An 18,441-nucleotide genomic window follows, 5' to 3' on the forward strand; every position below is an offset into this window, starting at 1 on the left:
CATTACTTAATGCTGGAAATATGATGTCATTGGGCAGTTTAAATTAGGAGTGTGTAAGAGTAACACATGGGTTGAAGAGCCAGGTAATAGCAACACAGGCAATGATGCTTTTAGCAAAGACAAATGAATTTGTGAAGCTGGTGACACTAAATGTGGAAGTGATTTATAGGAAAGACTCCTAAGCCAAGGAAACAAAAAAGACTACTCCAAAAGAGTCAATACACTAAAATACTATTATATTTTTATATTTTTTTTGGTATTTATCTTTAGAATGTGGACACTCCAGATTTTAAACTGCTTCAGCTTTCTGTGATGTGATTTTATTTAGAAAATAACCTGACCCTGGCCACTGGGAGAAGGTCCAAGAGCAGGAAGGTGGATCTTGGAGCTGCGACTTCCCCATGAGAGTGGGGCTGGTGCCAGGGTGGGGGCCAGGAAGGCAGAGCAGCCAGCCAGCAGCATGGCATTTCCCACTGCCTGGCTGCAGTTGAAAAGGCAAGATTTGTTGAAGCAAAGGACTGCAAGTAAAACAGAGCAGGACTGGGATCCCGAGTCTACACCGCTGGTTTCTTTCTAATGAACGGCCAACTTGCTGAGGAAACCAATGACTCTGTTGTCAGCTTAAAAGTGATTACTGGAGGTCTGAAGCTTTGTAAACCTCAAATTAAGTTCTGCTTGCAGTTCTGCCTTCCTCATCCCACATCCCCACATTTATCCTTGATAGAATGTTTCTTTAACATTCTGTGGGATGCCCAAGACTACAATGACAGTGTAGTTCTTCTACACTGTCAACACTACAAGTTTTCCTCAGATGTTTGATATTTAGTGACCCTTAAAAGAGTGCTGAGGTCTCTAGAGGATTAGTGAAGAGCAGTAGATACCTTTGAGGGCCTCTACAGGGAATCCTGGGTGCATAAATTGAGGCAACAGGTGAGCTGAGCAGTCACCTCTGAACAGAGCTGAGCAGAGAGGGAACGCTTTGGAGCGAGGTCAGAGCACAGCGCTCTCAGCTACACATCTTGAGCCTTCTCCAGTTCAGTGATAAATGGCAATAATAAAATTTCCATGTAGGATCTAATAACATAATATATCATATAATCACAAAGCTGGAGTTTGAAAGCTAAACAGAATATTTTTCTGGCAAGGGTGTAACAGGGAGTTACGATTTATCTCTCTCTGCAGAATTTCTGTATAACCTAAGCATTCCACTTGTTTAAATGGTGAGGCAATTAGAAAGCTTTTGATACCACTTTGTTTTAGACATTATAAAACAAATTGTTTGTTAGTATGGCAGTAAAGGCTTTGCTGCAGCAGAGCATGCTTTGCAATGATAGAAGCAGATGGTTTACAAAGTTACAGAATAAGAACTGATTATTGATTTGCTATCCTCTAATAGCATCAATGTCAAGTGATAATGTACTTTATTGCTTGTTACAGAGTAAATAGCTATTTTTATATTACTTGCTTTCTTGCAAATTGGCTGCTACCAGAGAAAGTAAAATATATGGCTGTCTAATATCTTGAAGCAGTAAACAAATTGCACAGGAGGAACATCAGTGAAGTGCTGAAGAACACTAACAGATATTTGTAACTTCTACCTTTGTCAGAAAAAGTTCACAATTTCCTAATACCAGAGATAGTCAGAGCCCTGTTGCTTTACCATTTACTTTTAATACATACAATTAGTTTAGCAAAATACCGAATATGTTCTATTTTAGCAGAACTTCAGATCAGAGGATTTTTAATAGCCATTGGGTTCTTTATTGTTCCCTTTTGGCTTGAAGAAAAGAAAATTATAGAAGGTTAAAAATGCAGCTAGAAGCAGGAGCAATATAATTCAAGGTGACTGTGTAGCATGTATAAATAAACATACAGTAAATATTTTGCCTCATATTCTGGTACTTTTTAGTAGCTTTCCCCAATTCAGGCTGAGGAAAGGGAGGCCATTGTCTCTTGACAAGGTTGTTTTCACTCAAGCTGTTGTTCTTTGAAGAAAACAGACTTTTTACAGGTAAGTGATAAATCACCTGCCGTGATTTGTGTGCCCAAACTGTGGTGGGCATTGGAACTCTAATAGGTTTTTTACTGTCAGTTTAATTCAATTTTTGATCATCGCCTCTTCTGCAGATTAGACTCTTAAAACTTGCTGGATGCTGCTCCAACCTGTGAGCTGACTGGTTGCGTGGTGTTATCCCACTGTGTGTTCCTGGAGGCTGGTCCAGGGAGCAATGTGGTAAGTGGTGGTAGTTCAGTGGCCAGAGCACTGGGTCTGGCAGTGCCTGTGCCCAGCTTTCCCCTCCACCTCAGCCTGTGAAGCCCCCACGGGGCATGTCCAGATGTGGCTCCTGTGCCCGAGAGGTAAATGGCTTATTCTGCCTGGTACAGGCATTGTAAAGGTTAGTGAGGCACTGAGTAAATAGTGGGGAGAAGAGAAAGAGTTGTTTCTGCAGAAGAAGAAAAGATCTGTCTTTTCATTGTATTAATCTACGATGAGGATGAGAGTCTTTTGATCTTGTATGATTTCTTCACTAGTGTTTAAATATGGTGCTTTTACAGCTAGCTCAGGAAGACAGTAACCTGTCCTCTGCTCTTGTGCCAAAGGGAACACATACAAGTTATTAGGACATAATATACTCACTGATGAGGTAATAACATGGCAAAGCAAATGAAATATTTTATGACAAATTTAAATAGCGGTGGATTAAAGTTCAGGAGGACTGGGAATTAAGAAAAGAGACTTCATCTGGTCAAGGTAGATAGTGGCCATTAAACTGTCCTCTGGAAGATATGCTGAGCCTTAAATTTGTGTGTGCATGAGTTTCCCATACCTTGTTTTTCCTAATCAAATGCAGTCTCAAGCAGTTCCTAAATTGTGCCTTCCTCCTCCCCTGCCTCACTCCCTCCCCCTTTCCCCCCCCACCCATTGGCTTCCTTAAGTCCCTTTATGGGCTTATAGGTGGGAAATAGAATTTAATTGACTGCCTATGCTATATTTAAAATGGTGACATACCTAAATCTAATTATGCAGGGGAAGATAACAGATGCCACTTCGTCAGTGCATTGCCAGCAGCAATGTCCACCCTATTTTCCTTTCTTTGCATTTCCTACAGTGACTGCAGTACAGGCAGGGAAGGGGAAAACTAGTTCATTACAAATACTGTAAAAAGACTTTGTGCATAAACCCATCTCTCCCTATTGTTGTAAATTTATAGTGCTTAAGTTTAGAGAAGATCTGACTATGCTAATTAGAATGCTGCAGGAAAACCTTCCCTACTACTGGTACCACACTGGCAAATCCCAATGCAAATTTGAAAAAAAAATGTTGATTCATTTCTTAAGTGCGTCTTTTTTAAGCCATGGAATTTTTTGAAAGTACACTGGGATTTCCTTTGAAGCACTTCTTGACTTTTAATAAATATATCAAAAGTGCTTTAAAATATATCATAGCTAATTTTGCTCTCCCACAAATCCATCACTTTTCATTACCTTTTAAGTAATTCGCTTTTTTCCACAACAGAGAGGAAATGGTTCAAATCTCTTGGTGATATGTTTTTCTTTCAGTTTTTCTGGTTGCCAGTGTTTAGGGGGAAAACAATCACGCGATATATCAACCTTAAAGGAAAGAAGGACAGAAATGTGTTCCCTCATGACACCCGGGCTAACTGGATATAACAAAAGATACCAGGTAGAAGGGCAATACTGGAGCAGTTTACAGCACTCCATGGCAATTTAGGAAACCAAATTCATATGGCTGGCTGATTCCTGGAGAGGTCCAGGAGTAAAAATCAACCCTGACAAAACATTTGGAGGTAACCTGGGGTTTGTTTGCGTAGCAGCCCCTTGCATTTCTGCTGTCTCCTGTGAGCTCCTCAGTGCTGTTTATACAGGAAGAGAAAGACCTGCAATTCCAACTGGGATGCTTGGACCTTTAATGGCATTCTGTTAATGCTTGGCAAGTATGATATGATTTGCAAAAATCATTCTGTTGCTTAATCCTCTTCAGTGCCAAGGGTTATTAGGAGGGGACTGCAGACAAGATGAGAAATTGGAGCGTTTATATGTTATAGCCTGAATGAGAGAATCTTCAAGTGGCTTAAAAATAACTGAAGGTTTTCTTTTAACCTATGGTAAATTTTCGATTATCAAAACAAGTATCATAAAAAAATTAAGGTGACCTGTAACTGAGTAATCGTTTCACTTAAACCTTGAGAAAAAACACAGGAAAATGACAGCAGAAACTGAGTGCTGCCTGTTGCCAAAGCACCGAGCTGGATGCACAGAATTGTGCTGGGGTTTAAGAAATAATCTGAGTGAGTTTCCTCGTGTGCACACCTAAGACATATCTCCAAGGCACATATGTGAGATTTCCCACTTTTTGCTCTCTGAAAACTTTGTAATCTATTACATAGTTCAAAAGGGGGGAAGAAAAATCTTTATTTCATGGAAAGGAATGAGACAATGAGTTAAGAACTGTCATTTTGGGCTTGTCATCTTTGCTCTTACTGCCCAGGCTGAATAGCTGCAGGGTTTCTGAGCTGTTGCAAGCAGCATTTGCAGCTGGATATGAGGTGTGATAGACAGCTGATGGGAATTTCAGAAATGAGCTGCTTCTTCACAGTGCTTTTTTAGATGCAATCTCCATGAGCCCAGTTCCAATGGATGGGAGGATGCATGTGAGAGGGGAAGGAAGAATGTCAGCAAGTTTGCTGGATGCACAGGTTAATTTGTACTAATCCGTTTGGGAGGAGCTCTGCCTGCAGCTATGGAATTTGTGATCCACAGTGAGAAAGCTGCCTTATCAGGCATGGAGCCACATGGTCCTGGCAGTATTCCAGTGGCATCTCACTGATGAAATAGGGGCTTCCACATATGAAGCAGATGGAAGCTTTAATGGGAAGCTTGTATGACAGGGAGCGCTGAAGTTACTCCCTTTTCCTCAAGTTACACAATTATATATTCAGTAACATTCAGCGTGCTGCATTACAGTGAGTCACCCAATCTTTCTTCAACTTACAGATAAGATGTGGTAGAAATTGGGACTTCCAGGTCTCAGACACAGTTTTGAAATATCAGTGGATTACTAAAGTTGCTTGATACACCAGGAAGTCAGAGTAAAGTGTGGGAATTACCTGGAAATAGAAGCCTGAGGCCAGCTAATGCCTGAGCTGATCAGCATTCAGTGTCGATGCTGGCAAATGAGAAAGAACAGAAGTCAACAGAGCATCAGAAGGATGAAAGGGTTGTGCTTCCTACCTGCCCTTCAGGCTGTCCTCCCTAATGCCCCCCCTCTGCAGCACTTGCAGCCTGGGACGCATTGCTGGGTGACACTGGGGGGTGGGCTGGGGAGCCTGTGGCTGCCCATTGTGCCAGAGCCGCGTGTCCAGCGGGCTCCGATGACCATCCCCTCCTCTGGGGGAGGTAAGGAGAGCATGAGGGATGGAAGGACACCTCCCATGCTGGCAGCAGCCATCCAGCATGCTTGGTTAAAGAGGATGTAAGACACAGAAGAAGCCAAGTGGTAAACGCAGGTCTGGTCAAAATGAGGACGGAGCTGAGGAAGCAGTGGGGCTTCCCCAGTCGCCTCGGTGCCACCAGTCTCTCTGGTGGAGAGATAGTTTTTCACTATTATTTTTTAAATCTAATAACTGCAGCTTTGACTGGCTGGTAGCGAGCAGAGGCCCATGTTTTGTGCAGGATGATTATTTATTTACTTATTTAAAAATCAAAATCAAGGCTGTCTGCGATTTGGATCTAATTTCACATTTATTTTTCATAGTTTGTTTGCTTAGTAGCTCCGCAGTAAGACAGTGATTAGTTAAATCAGTTATACATAAATTCAAAGACTTGTTCTTCATTTTAGATATTCAGACTTAATTGGATTTAAATCAGATTAAAAAGTGACTTCTGAGGGAAAAATACCCCCAAGCATGCAAAGATGGTTGCTTTTTTTTTAACTTATCACGTAAATGGCAGTAGAGATTTCTATCTTTATAACATTTATTCCCTGTTACAGCTTACAATTCTATTTAACTTTCAAAGAAAATATATATTAAAATGTTAGCAGGGCAGAGTAGGAGGAAGCCTCTGACATATCTTTCTCAGAATAGCCTGTTTTCTAGTCCAGAGTATTTTCTTCAGATGGTAATGAAATTTAAAACTTAAACATTATGAAAGGAGGTCATTCTATGATTTTATTTAATATATTAATTGCTGTGAAAATCATATAACGCAAGCTGTATTAAAACCATGGAAGAGACTTGCTATCTCTCCCAGGAGATGCCCTGGTAGATCCAGATACTTTCTCTCTTCGGATTTAAGGGACTATCAGGGATTTAATTACAGGCTTGGGCCAAATATATAAATATGAATTACTGAATAATGAAAAGCAGGGTCGTGAGAGTTTGGATGAAGATGGAGTAGTTCTCATTGCTATGGTAGTAGTTTGAGATCTCCAGAAATAACGTCCATGAACCCAGCAGAGAAAGATCCTTGCAAAGGAACAGAGCACGATTTGCTCCTCACTGTCAAGCACAGTTTATGCTGTAGGGCAATAGCATTTTGCTGCCTGGCCTTTTGCCTGGTTTACTAAATTCAAACATTTTTTGATAGGCATGTGGACAAACGGGGCAGCTGCAGGATCAGCTGTCTGCAGCTTCCCAGCCTCCTCAGGATGCAGAAGATTGAGGACATTATGCAAAATCAGGTACTTAACCATATGCAAGGCAGGATAAATGTATAGCTTTTAGAGGACAGAGCAGAGATTTGTATTCAGAAAATTCCCCATCTGGGCTGAGACAAGGCTGGGGAATTCAAACCATCTCCCCCAAAAGGTGTGTTCTCTAGGGGGCTTGACAGAGACTACTGCTGCAAAGATAAGGCGAGGCAGAAGGAATAACAACCACCGATTCCAGATGCCTGTGCTCATCTTTCCCATCAATTATTTAGACAAGAAAGATTTACATGAAAATTAATCATTAAATTTTGAATTGCTGCTTTACATCAATAATGAAATAGCTGTGCCAAATACAAACATAAAGAGAACAGGATAAGAAATCATCCTTAATACACAAAAGGAAAAGTAATATTTTAATGAAACTCTATAAAGCTCATTACTGCTTTACGATGGAAGGTTACTGTCAGTGACCTAGAATAGAGAGCCAAAAGTGAAACCTCATGTTTAATCTGTCATAAGTGATGTTGGCATATTAAAATCGTGGGCTGAAATCTGCTATATTCCAAAAACCAGTAATTTTAGGTATCGAAATAATTTTCATACAATCAGGGGGTGGTCTTTCAAGAGTGTGCATCCAAAAATATCATGGTAGACACAAATTTTCAGTATTTTAATCTTTTTAATTGTTTAAACCAATTTTGTCAAGTACATTTCTTGAGAAAAGAGACTAAGCCTACGAAAACCCATTTAATTGATAATTTTCAAATTATCTTCAGTTGCTGTGATTTGTATCATTAAAAATGCTGGGGGAAGGGCTTGGTGTCTTCTTGAAACACTGTAACCTCAAACTTTAGCTTCTTTCACCCCCACCTCCCAAGTAAACTTCTAATGCTCTGTCCAGAAAAATATATGTGGAAGGCATGGAGAATAAACAACCTGTATGCATCAAAATCTGCAAGTAAACAGAATGAGCTCATTATTTATTGTAGTAACATGATGTTGGTGTTATATATAGAATTTCTGAATGCTTGGTCTTGAGAAAACTGCAAACTAAGTCAGATACAGCACTGACCTAAATATATACTGCAGTATATTTGGTAAGTACAAATGCTTTTCTAATTTCATTTACTTTTAACTTGCTGGTGGATCTTCTTGAAGTCTTGTGTGTGATAAAATCACCTTTGAAGGCATACTGTGGCCTACATATGTGAATATAAAGCAGTAAGGAAATGGGAAGTATGACAAAATAACTTATATAAGTTTTAAAGTTATGCGCTACTCCTTGACCTGCTCCAACTCCTTCATTTGCTGCTGTTTTCATTTTGATACAGATTTGTCTTGCCATTTCCCTTCTGTATTTCACCAGTTTTGTACCTGTAGCGAATTAGAAGGAAGACAAACATAAAGTCAATTCCAGTTGCTGCAATTCCCCAGATTTTAAAAGGAAAAGACATTTATTTAATTTGCTTTGCAGCCTATGAGCTCACGAGGTTCATTAATTTCTCAAGAAGTAAATAAGTTCTGGTGGTTTGTTCTCCAATTTATCACTTTTTGTCTGCTTCCATTTTAGCTGGTAATTCAACCCGGGCCTCTTGCTTGAGCAAACTCTGTGAGAGAACACATCTGGACCTTTTCAGCTCGGGGCAAAACTGTGCAGAAAACAGAGGGGTTTTTTTGGGTAGTTGCTCTTGTAATTGGCACCACATGGTTTCAGGAGCACAGGTAGCACACGAGCATGGGCTGTGTTTCACTGAGGGGGACCAATACGTGTATTTTACTGGTACTGGGGTGGGTTTATTGGGAATGGATGTTACTGGTCTTGCGTCTCCCACTGAGTGGCATGAGAAGTGCTCCTGGGCATGCCAGCCGGCCAGGCATTGTAGACATCAAGAGCAAACTATAGCCTGCTTGTTTGCTGTCTTAGCAGAAGGGAAACGCAATTAGGTGAGGAAGTTTCATTAATGAGGCTACTTTATTAGCAGCTTTTGGTGGGCTGGGGTGTGGAAATGTTAGATTTAGAAGATAATCAGCCTGCATTTTTATCTCTACTTAAAATAGTAGAATGGAGAATTATCTTATCTCCATAAACTGCTATTTTTCACATAGTAAATTATTTTACCACCCAAAGCAGATGCCACACAAAGAGTTGTGGTTGGGAGGCATGTAGTTATTTATCTCGGTCAAAATGTCTCAGTTAAAAAGCTATCAGTAGGAGATAATAATAATAAACACATATGGCATTTGGCTAGATGAATACAAGATTATACTAAATAGAACACATTTCTTAAAAGAATAATTGTAACTAATTAGAAATCTCCAGTTATGCTTAGAGTTGTAAGAAAGTGAAAACAAATTTAATTATGCAAGGTCCCAGTTGTGCCAAAGGTGTTATAAAGAATATCTTTATGGGGACATTCAGTGTAACAAATTGGTTCATGTTATTATTAGTGTGCTCGGTTGTGCATTTTCTTTATATCAGTTTAAAGTTTAATGATGGTGCTTGTAGAGCTAATTACCAAGGATCTGCACAGCACTCGTTGGGATAGTCACCCAAAAGCCTTACATTTTTGCAATGCTAAGTTATCAATACCTCCAAAGTATCTTTGACTAAATTCTTTGTGTTCAGATATGTACAAACAGGCACCTAAAAGTGGAATATCTGCGATCGTGTCCCCGGTTCCCCTGAAGCATAAACAGCAAGTGTTCCTTCATTCCTGCATGCCAGCAGAGGATTGCTGGCCAGCACCAGGATTTACTACACTGCACTGGGAGATTCTCAGTGAAGGGCTGGTTATCTTGGGTGATAGGAATGTTCCAAAGGCTGGGAGCAGGGAAACGTGGGCAAGGAAGGCAAACAGTAGCCATACATGTTCCCTGACAACAACAGTTGCGTAGGCGTGCTGAGAAGGAATGCTAACTCTTCATAGTAAAAATGAAAATCTTAATACACAGCAAGAATATCATGCATCTCCTGCCTGAGGAAAAGGATTTGGGCTGGGCAACCCAGATCGTGAACCGAGGGCTTTTCCAGTAGCACTCGCTGTGTCCTGCCTGACCTGGGAAGTCATGGTCTCCCATGGTGAAAACAGATTTGAGGTACCAGTGTAGTCACGTAGGAGCACTGGTCATGAGAAAAATGCTGTGACATTAGAAGGATGCGGGAAGATTTGATGCAAAAAAACCCCCCTGTTATTTTTGGAATTGATGGAGAAGTCAGGTATGGTTTCTGGATGAGGCTGTGCTGTCTAAACCATTTTCCCATTCTTTTCTGGCAGCTCTGTTCCCCACTGCAGCCTCTCTGGAGGTGATGCTAACAACATGGATAAATGAAGCTTTCAAATGTGTGCAAGTCTTCCCACTAGTTTTGTGAGGCCCTGTGAGGGCAAGTCTTTTCTTCTCTGTTACAGGAGCTTTTCTTTCCAAGAGCACGATGTGATTCTCAGCCCCGAAGATTGCTTTCCTGCCAATAACGATCCCTGTAGGCCACCACCAGACTGTTTTGCCTTTAACCCCTCCTGGCCTGAAACACTTGGACCCACTCTCTTCTTCCCCACCCACCTTGAAGATAATCACAAGGCAACCATCTCTCTTCCTCCCACTCCTCCTCCGCTTTGCAGGATCACAATGAAGGGCTAGTCTTGGGAGCTGACTGTGGGACTGACCCTTGATTAATGGCAGGAGGGGGCTGGCAGGAGCAACAGGCAGCACTGTGTGCCATGGCCAGGGAGGGATTTATCCCACTCATCTGACACATGGCACTTAGCTCTTCTGCAGTGTTGTGGGTATGGAGCCAGGGCTGCAAGCCTTGGCTTTCAGTACCTCTGATCTCCAGGAGTGGCCTGTATTTCAAACATACCTTAAAAGAGAAAGGAGTGTATCTCAGCCTTGAATGTCATGTTCCTGGGCTTTACACTCAAGTATGTGGGGGGAGGCAAGTGAGAGAAAAGCAGCAAAGCACAGCATGAGTATTTCTCCCAGCAGATCTGCAGGCACTGTTATAAAAAAAGGGGTTGTTCCTGCCACTGACAGGAACGTGGGATGGGGTAGGATTCACTTCTCACCACCTCAGAAACCTGTGATGGTTTCATCATCACAGCTGCAAACATCTGCAGCTGAACTGGGCACTCCAGGCTTCCCTTATTAGTTAATGGAGATGATTAGCTATTTTTAGGCATGACTCACCTGTCCTGTTTTAGCTCTCTATTTTAGTGCATGATGAATTGTGTCATGTCCATTAACAATTCAGGAGAGAGTCTAATCCAAGCAGCTCATATGTGGACCTCTTAACAGATTTATTTGGATGAGTTCTACACCTGTCTGTGTAGGTTCTTAAAGCACTGGGTGTCTTCCAAGGCCAAAATGGAGGCAGACAGTGAGAGAGACAGTGCAGAAAGCTCTTTTGCTGTCTTTGCCCAGAAAGCAGCATCTTTTCAGGTGTGACTTTGGCAGCCAAACAGTTGTGCTTGTGGTCATTTTGTGCTGTCAGAAGTATCACTGGTCCTTGTCTATAAGCATTGTGGTCTCCATCTGTACAAGCTCCCTCTAGCCAGAAGAAGAAAAGGAATTTTAGTTACCCTCCCTCTCAAAAAGCTGCTGTTTTGTTGACAGATTCCTCCCTCTCCTTTGCCCTCTTCCTGCCCTCCTTTCCCTTGTGGCCCTCTGTCTCGACCCCTCTTGATGCAGCCAGACCTGCCAGTTCTCTGTAGCTCCTCCAAGGTTGCTGATCTTCCTTACCTTTTGCTGAAACTAAGCAGAGAGGCATAGAGGCTGCTATCAGCTGCTACACCTCAAAAGTGCTCTACTGTGAGACCTGCAATGACAGGCCCCTACACGTGACCCACACCCCTCTGCTCCTGCATGGTACAGAGAGCTTGCTGTGGGTTGGAAGAGGCAGCAGGAGGGAATACTGGGCATTTCTAAGCTGATGAAAACAGCAGGAATTCCCAAGTGGTGGCCCATGTGCAGGGACCAGGTGTAGGCAGCAAAGATGTCCGTAGGGATGAAGTACAAAAATGATGAAAGACTGCTTTGTCTTCCACACCATTTTTCTGCGGCTGACGTGGGACCGTGGTGTTTTCCATGGGAATGGAATTCCTGTATAGCACATCTCTCAGCTTCTGGCTGCTCAGTGAACTGCACAAGCTCTTTGATGACACCACATGCCATGCACTGTGAGTGGTCTCTGGCTGCCCATACCCTGCCTGGCAAAGTACCAAACAGCCCAGCTGTCCCAGCAGTGAGGTCTCTCACAGTGGTGGTGTCCATTATGATACCCTCAGGGCAAGTTGGCTGTAGAGGTGGGTTATATGGAGACTGAAGAGTGAGGCATTTGTGATAAATTTGGGTGTCTAATGGAACCAGAATTGAACTTCTCATTTCCAAGCCTGAATGTTGCTGCATCTCTTCCTTCCCTTGCTTTTTAATCTGAAGGATTTAGCTTCAACTTGTTTCATCCCTTATTACACCATATCCTTATCAGTGGTCTAAAACTCTGCTGGATATTTATTTTAATCTCAGTTCTGACCTGAGTGTCCATACCAGCTGTCTAATGATGGTACAGTCATGAGCTCCAAGATCTGCCATCCCTAAGCTCAGTCTGAATCTAGTACCTGTTCTCAACTGGAATATCTGTGTACCCCTACACATTTCCATTTGCTATCTTCCCAGCTAACACAGTGAATCCTGGCTGGACTGAGGTCACTGAATAATGCTTTGTTCTGCTCACCATTTGCATTTCATTTCCAGGCCATCATTCCAAGATAGATGAAGAACTTGACCTGTGATGGATTGTAGAGGCTTTGGATAAAGGGCGAACATTGATCTTCATGGATAGGATTTCTTCTCTATAGAAGTGCAGATGTCCAAGGATGTGTAAGACCTTTTGCAATTGATACTTTATAAGCAGGAGTTCAGAGTGTGTGTCCAGCTGTTATATCAGAACACAGCAATGATGCAAACTTCCTGTTCCAGTGCAAGATAATCCTGTAGGATGTCTTTTAATACGGAATGCTGATATGTGTCATGTCCCAGGAATCTGATTCCCAGTAATCTTTCTTGATGTAAGGAGAAGGGAGCACACACAGCGGGTTCTAGCTATATTAGTTACTGTACATCTGAAATGTGTCCTGATACTAGAAGAATTTCTGTAAGATAGCATAAAATACATGAAATACAAGTCATTTGGCACACTTAGGAAGCTCTGTCCTACAATTCATTCCCCTTCTGCTTCTGTTGTTGCTAATGAAACAGCTGCTCTTTGGTTTCAGGCTTTAACCTATTTTTAGATTCCTTTTATGCTGTTGGCCCTTTGAAATGCATGAATTGCTGTGAAAGAAAGCCAGTGTCATTGCTGTGAGGCAAGAGGAAGGCCTATAGGTGAAGTCATGTCTGATAATGAGATACTGTCTCACCTATTCATCTCCTCCCTTTTTTTATTTCTGTAAAGCAACCCAGTTCCCTTGGGCACAAGGTTGCAATACCTTTCTTGCTTTTATTTAAGCATTACAGTATATCAGCCACAGCCCTTCATTAGCACAGCACCAGCAGATAACTAACTCCCTCCTTTGGGGGACTTTTTTTTCTCATCTAGAGTCCTGTTCCCACTGCAGGAATGTGCTGGCCCAAAGTGGAAGAGGAGGTGGAGGACCTTGGATTCCAGGGAGAGAAGCTGGAGAACAGTGCAGAAAGAAGGAAGCTGTGAAGGAAATCGGAGGCAAGCAGAAGGTAGAATCTATTTATTGGATGAGCATTAAACCCTGTTTCTGTGAGCTGCTGGGTTCTCAGTGGGATGTCAGACTTTGCCATTGTGCAGCAGTGTTTCACTTAAAGGGGTGTGAGTGGGCAAATAAAGTAAATCATGAACCAAAGAGTCATTATCCTGATGCCTGTGGTTGCCAAAGACGCCAAATACACAGTCACTGAATTGATGTATTCTCTGATCTGACCAGTATGACCATAGGTGTGACTTTAAATGTGATATAAATCCTTGCATTATTTCATGGGTTATGTACCACCTACAATTAATTAGCTCAGCACTAAACTAGCTTAAGCAGCAGTTCCTCATGGGATTTGCAGTTTGTAGGCCCAGCTGTGTCTCAGCAGACACTTGTGAACATGCTGTGGCTAACTGAAGTGGGAAGAATCATACCTACTGTCTTGGTTGGAGTGTTGACAACTAACTCATTTCTTTTAAAATCTGAGCCAGGCTCAGCACATTTTAGTTGAAAAAAAAAAAAAAAAAAAAAAGGTATTTTTGTTCCCCAGTTTCTGTTTTCTCCTGAAAAATATTTCTGAACTGATCAAACAATTTTATTCTTTCAGACAGACCTTCATTCTCATTGCTGCAGCCGCTCCTGCCTTGAGGCAGTGAAAGGAACTCCTGTTTGCTCTGCACTGATACACAATTTCACTGGAACTGAGTCATATCCGATGTATCTGCTAAACCCTGGCTGAAGACAAGATCATCTCAACACAGCAAGGTTTGGCTTTCTTTTTCATGGTTGAAAAATGTGTTTTGAATTCTGTGCTACAGAGAAGATCTAGCAACAAAATGTGTGTCTGAGCTGTAATGGCAGCTGCTGTTGCAGCTTCATATGAGTTCCATCCAATGAAGTTTGCACTCAGAGGAAATTATCAGTAATCTGTAACACTCTTGATTTGCTGTTGGCTTTGCCTCGGTTCCTACACTGATGAAAGTGCATTTTAAGTTGAATTTTTCAGGTCCTCTGTATGTAGTATTACACAGATTGGAAATATCTGCCATGTTTTCCCCTGTTTAGAATACAACCATTTATGACACCTGTACAGTGTCTCATGTTCTTATTTGCACAGTAGACAACGAAGTTTAGAAAGCATAGTTTGTTAAACAGAGCATGGTTAAGGAGAGATGGCTGGGAAAAAGCGTCCTTCCTAAGATTATAAGTGTTAATTCCTATCTGTTTTTCCTGACCTTACTCTCATTATTTTAAGAAAATATCAAGCATTTGCTTTCACATCATATTGCAGTTGAAAATACAGTGTTAAAATTGTGTTGGATGACCAGAAGGGGTGGCCTCATGAAGGTAATTGATGGCAGCAGCTGGAGAGATAGTGAACATGTCTGTGAGGTTTGAAATAAATAACAATGGTATAAAATAAGTTTTGTGATTTTTTTAATCATGCCTTTGACACTGTCCCCAGCACTAAATCTTCTTTATGCCTTTGTATAATGCTCAGCAGAGACTCTTGTTGTAAATGAATCACTGATTTGGCAACCTCAGCTGACACTCCAAAGAGTTGAGGACTGGTTCATCTCAGATGACCACAAGCTGAAATTTTGGGATAAATTTGACCTTCTATCTGTTAAGTGGTGACCTCAGGTAAGCCCATGAGATAATTGATGACCTTGAATCACCCCAAGCTGAAATTTTGGGATAAAGTTGATCTCTGGTAGCCTCATGTGATAATTAGTGATCTTGGATGGCCATGAGCCAAAATTTTGGGATACAGATCATCTCTAGTAACCCCATATGATAATTGGTGATCTCAGATGACCCCAAGCTGAAATTTTGGGGTAAAGCTGACCTCCAGTAAGCCCATCTATTAACTGACAACCTCAAGTAACTCCACGTGCTAATTAGTGACCTCGGATGACCACGAAATTTTGGGGTAAAGGTGACACCTCTAGTAACTCCATCTGTTAATTGGTGATCTCAAGGAACTCTGTGTGCTAATTGATGACCTCAGATGATGCCCATGTTCTAACTGATGACCTCTTCTGCCCCCAGACACAATGTTGTGCATGTCAGCACATTAACTCCTAGAAGTCAGTTACAGATGCCCGAGTACCAAATCTACCTCTACAGGTCAGCTCAGGCCCATCCTGTCCTGTATTTCTTTCTCTGAAGTCCCCTGAGATGTCCCCATGAGCCCACAGTGTCCCTTGAAGTGACCTGGGGACCAAACATGCTTCAGGACATCCACTGAGATCATCCTGAGACTTTTGGGCTCCCCCAGGGCTCAAGAATTAGGCCCTACTGTAATTTGTCATCACCCACTTGCTTTCTTGTGATCATTTGAGGTCACTTAGGTACCAGTTATGTTCCTTGGGATGACCCAAGGTCAGTTCCTGGGCTGCTCTCAGATGCTCTCCAGCTCCAGTGTCAGTTGAAAGGAGTTGGACTGGCATGGAACCACTACAAAATTTGCATTTCATACTTGCTCTGAGTGCAGCTTTCAGGCAAGACCCTCTGAGAGGAGCACATGAAGAGCGAGAAGGGTGACCCCCATGCAGCTTCCCCTCTCCTTCCCCTGACAGAAAGCACAGTTTAAAAAAAAGGTAATGTCAAAAATGGAAAACAAGCAGCAGCCTTCATTTATTTCAGGAGATAAGGGGAAGAGTCAACCTGTTTTCCTTAGAAAACTGTTATGAAGTAAAAAGAAACAAAACAAAAAGACCAAAACAGTGAGGGGATTTGAGGGGATTGGATGGGGAAAAAGACCACAACACAAATTACTCCAAGAGAGGAGGAGGGAGACAGGGCTATATGAAAGAAAATCAGACAATACAGAGTTCAAATGTGCAGTTCCAAATGCCCAGCACTAGCTGAAGAAAAAAGACCTCTCCTTCTAGCTTTTCCCTCCTTCCTTTTCTGTGAGCTACATCCTGCTGGAGCTCAGAGCATGGAAAGCATGGAGACAATGCCTTTGCTGAAGCCCAAGATGACCCAGCTTCTATCCAGGTACCAGTACACATATGAAGATGCTTCCCCCTTGTGTTAACTGGTTGAAAAACCGGAATGAGACCATAAGCACCAGCAAACCCCCAGGAAGTCCCAGGAGCTGCCCTGCATGGCAAGGAGCTGGGGCAGCACAGGGCAGGCACGGGGCAAGGCACCCTCCCACACCATCCACAAGCTCAAAGGAGGCACAACCATACTAAACACAGTAAACACTGTTGCAGAACCCCTTTAGATGCCTCTTAAAGGATGAGTAAACCCATACCTCGTGCTGACCTGCAACAAAATCCAAGGCAAAATCCTGCTCCTTTCAAATCAATGTCAAAACACATAGTGACACTACTGCAACCAGTACATGACCATTTTCTAAAATGCCATCATCTTCCAGTGTCAGTCCCCATGCTATGTTTAATAGGTTTGCTCATCCCTTCAGAAAAAAGCTGTGTTCTGGTGCAACTCCATCAAAACCAGTGGTCAGAGCAGAGCATCAGACAGTGTCCACAACTTCAAATCTGCCAGACACTTCTTCAGAATGCAATCTAGAGGAAAGCAAAATACCAGGCCCTCAGGTAAGCTCTGGGCAAACTAGGTCATACCAGTCATGTTGGTTTGATTGAAAATGGATTGTTTGTGCCTTTATTTAATAGTTTAGTTTCAGAGCAGACTGCTTTTCATTACCATTTTAAATAGACATTACCACCGTAGTTAATAACTTTCATGGTTTTTTTACCCTCCAGCAACTTTATTATTTATCTTTAAATTATAAATGTTCTGCTTTTTTTTTTTTCTTCCTAGAATTTGATAATAAAACACCCAGGAGAACCATGCACTTGTGAAAGAAAAAAGCAATGGAACTGAAACCAAACACCTACTTGGTCAGCAGGAGATCAGAAGTCCTGTTCAGCTCCCAGCAACCTGCCTGTCAGTCTGGAATATTGCTGTAAAATCTATGCAGTTATGCTGCCTTCACATGGATACCTCCAGCCAGATGAAGTTTGTGTGTGTGTGGAATTTGTGCTGGGGGGGAATACCTGAAATACTGCACTCCCAGAACCCTTTCCAGCAGCACAAGTTACTTGTTGCTTGAATAACAAGCATCCATAACTACATGTCACTTTGAATTGTCCCATTGACTCACTGGCACCACACAATAAAACAGTCCTTTTCCTTCTGGGACTTAGGAGTGCTGCTCTGTCCGTGCCTGCACAGATGGACACCTATGTAAGCTGCAAGCTGAATGAGAGAACAATGTTCCCTGATGGTTTGTCTTTATGCAACAGACAGAGCCAAGGAGATTATGTGAACGATCTACTTTGGTTAATTCTTCATCTTATAGAAATTTAATGTTTTATTAATTTTATAAATTTTATAAGTGTTACTTAATTTTATAACATTTAGTGTTTTGGGAATCCCAAAACACTAAATTTGGGAATTTGGGAATTCCTTTGGGAATCTGGCCTGAATCTGTGTTGATATCTCAGCTTGCGGGAGCTGGGGCCTAAAATTGGTTCCTCAGATAAAACCCTGTGAAGTTGCAAGGCTGAAGGAAATAATCAATGGTGGAAAACACATGGAAAAGCAAATTCAGTGGGTTATTTTTAAGGAAGTTGTAGTTATGCAGATTGTGAAAGGAAGAGCATTTATTTAAGAAACAGAGTGGAACTCTCCTATTTAAATGTATTGGTTGACTGAAGCAGGAATATTCAAAGCAGATTTTTCTCCCAGTAAGCAAGTACCAGCTGCTGCAACAGAAAGATGTGCAGGACAGTGAATCCAGCTTGTTCCCTCCCTTGCTATGGCCTTGCCATGCTCTCAGAGCACCTCAAAGGCTGCCCTAGGCTCTACTGTCTGGTAAAAGATCCCAAAGGATGAGAATTGATGATGACAACTCTGGCAACATAGACATGTCCCCTCCTGCCTTGAGATGACTTCAGGGGAATTTTCTTAGGGATGTGGGATGCCTTTCAGATATATCAGGAATATTTTAATATGTGGACAATTAAGTCATGCCATGGCATCTCCAACTCAAAAGTAGCTAGTTCTCCTTCCCTG

General features: G+C 42.0%; 1 long non-coding RNA gene across 1 annotated transcript; it reads left to right on the forward strand.

Moving 5' to 3' along the window:
- Positions 1–8,984: 8,984 nt before the first annotated feature.
- Positions 8,985–17,753, forward strand: LOC120324210. Its single transcript, XR_005565328.1, has 4 exons — positions 8,985–12,544; positions 13,282–13,396; positions 13,994–16,958; positions 17,185–17,753. It is a non-coding gene; the product is annotated as an uncharacterized LOC120324210 (long non-coding RNA).
- Positions 17,754–18,441: the final 688 nt, after the last annotated feature.

Source organism: Pipra filicauda, unplaced genomic scaffold, assembly GCF_003945595.2.
Source record: "Pipra filicauda isolate LSUMZ 115617 unplaced genomic scaffold, ASM394559v2 scaffold45_size4122338_pilon, whole genome shotgun sequence".
NCBI lineage: Eukaryota > Metazoa > Chordata > Aves > Passeriformes > Pipridae > Pipra > Pipra filicauda.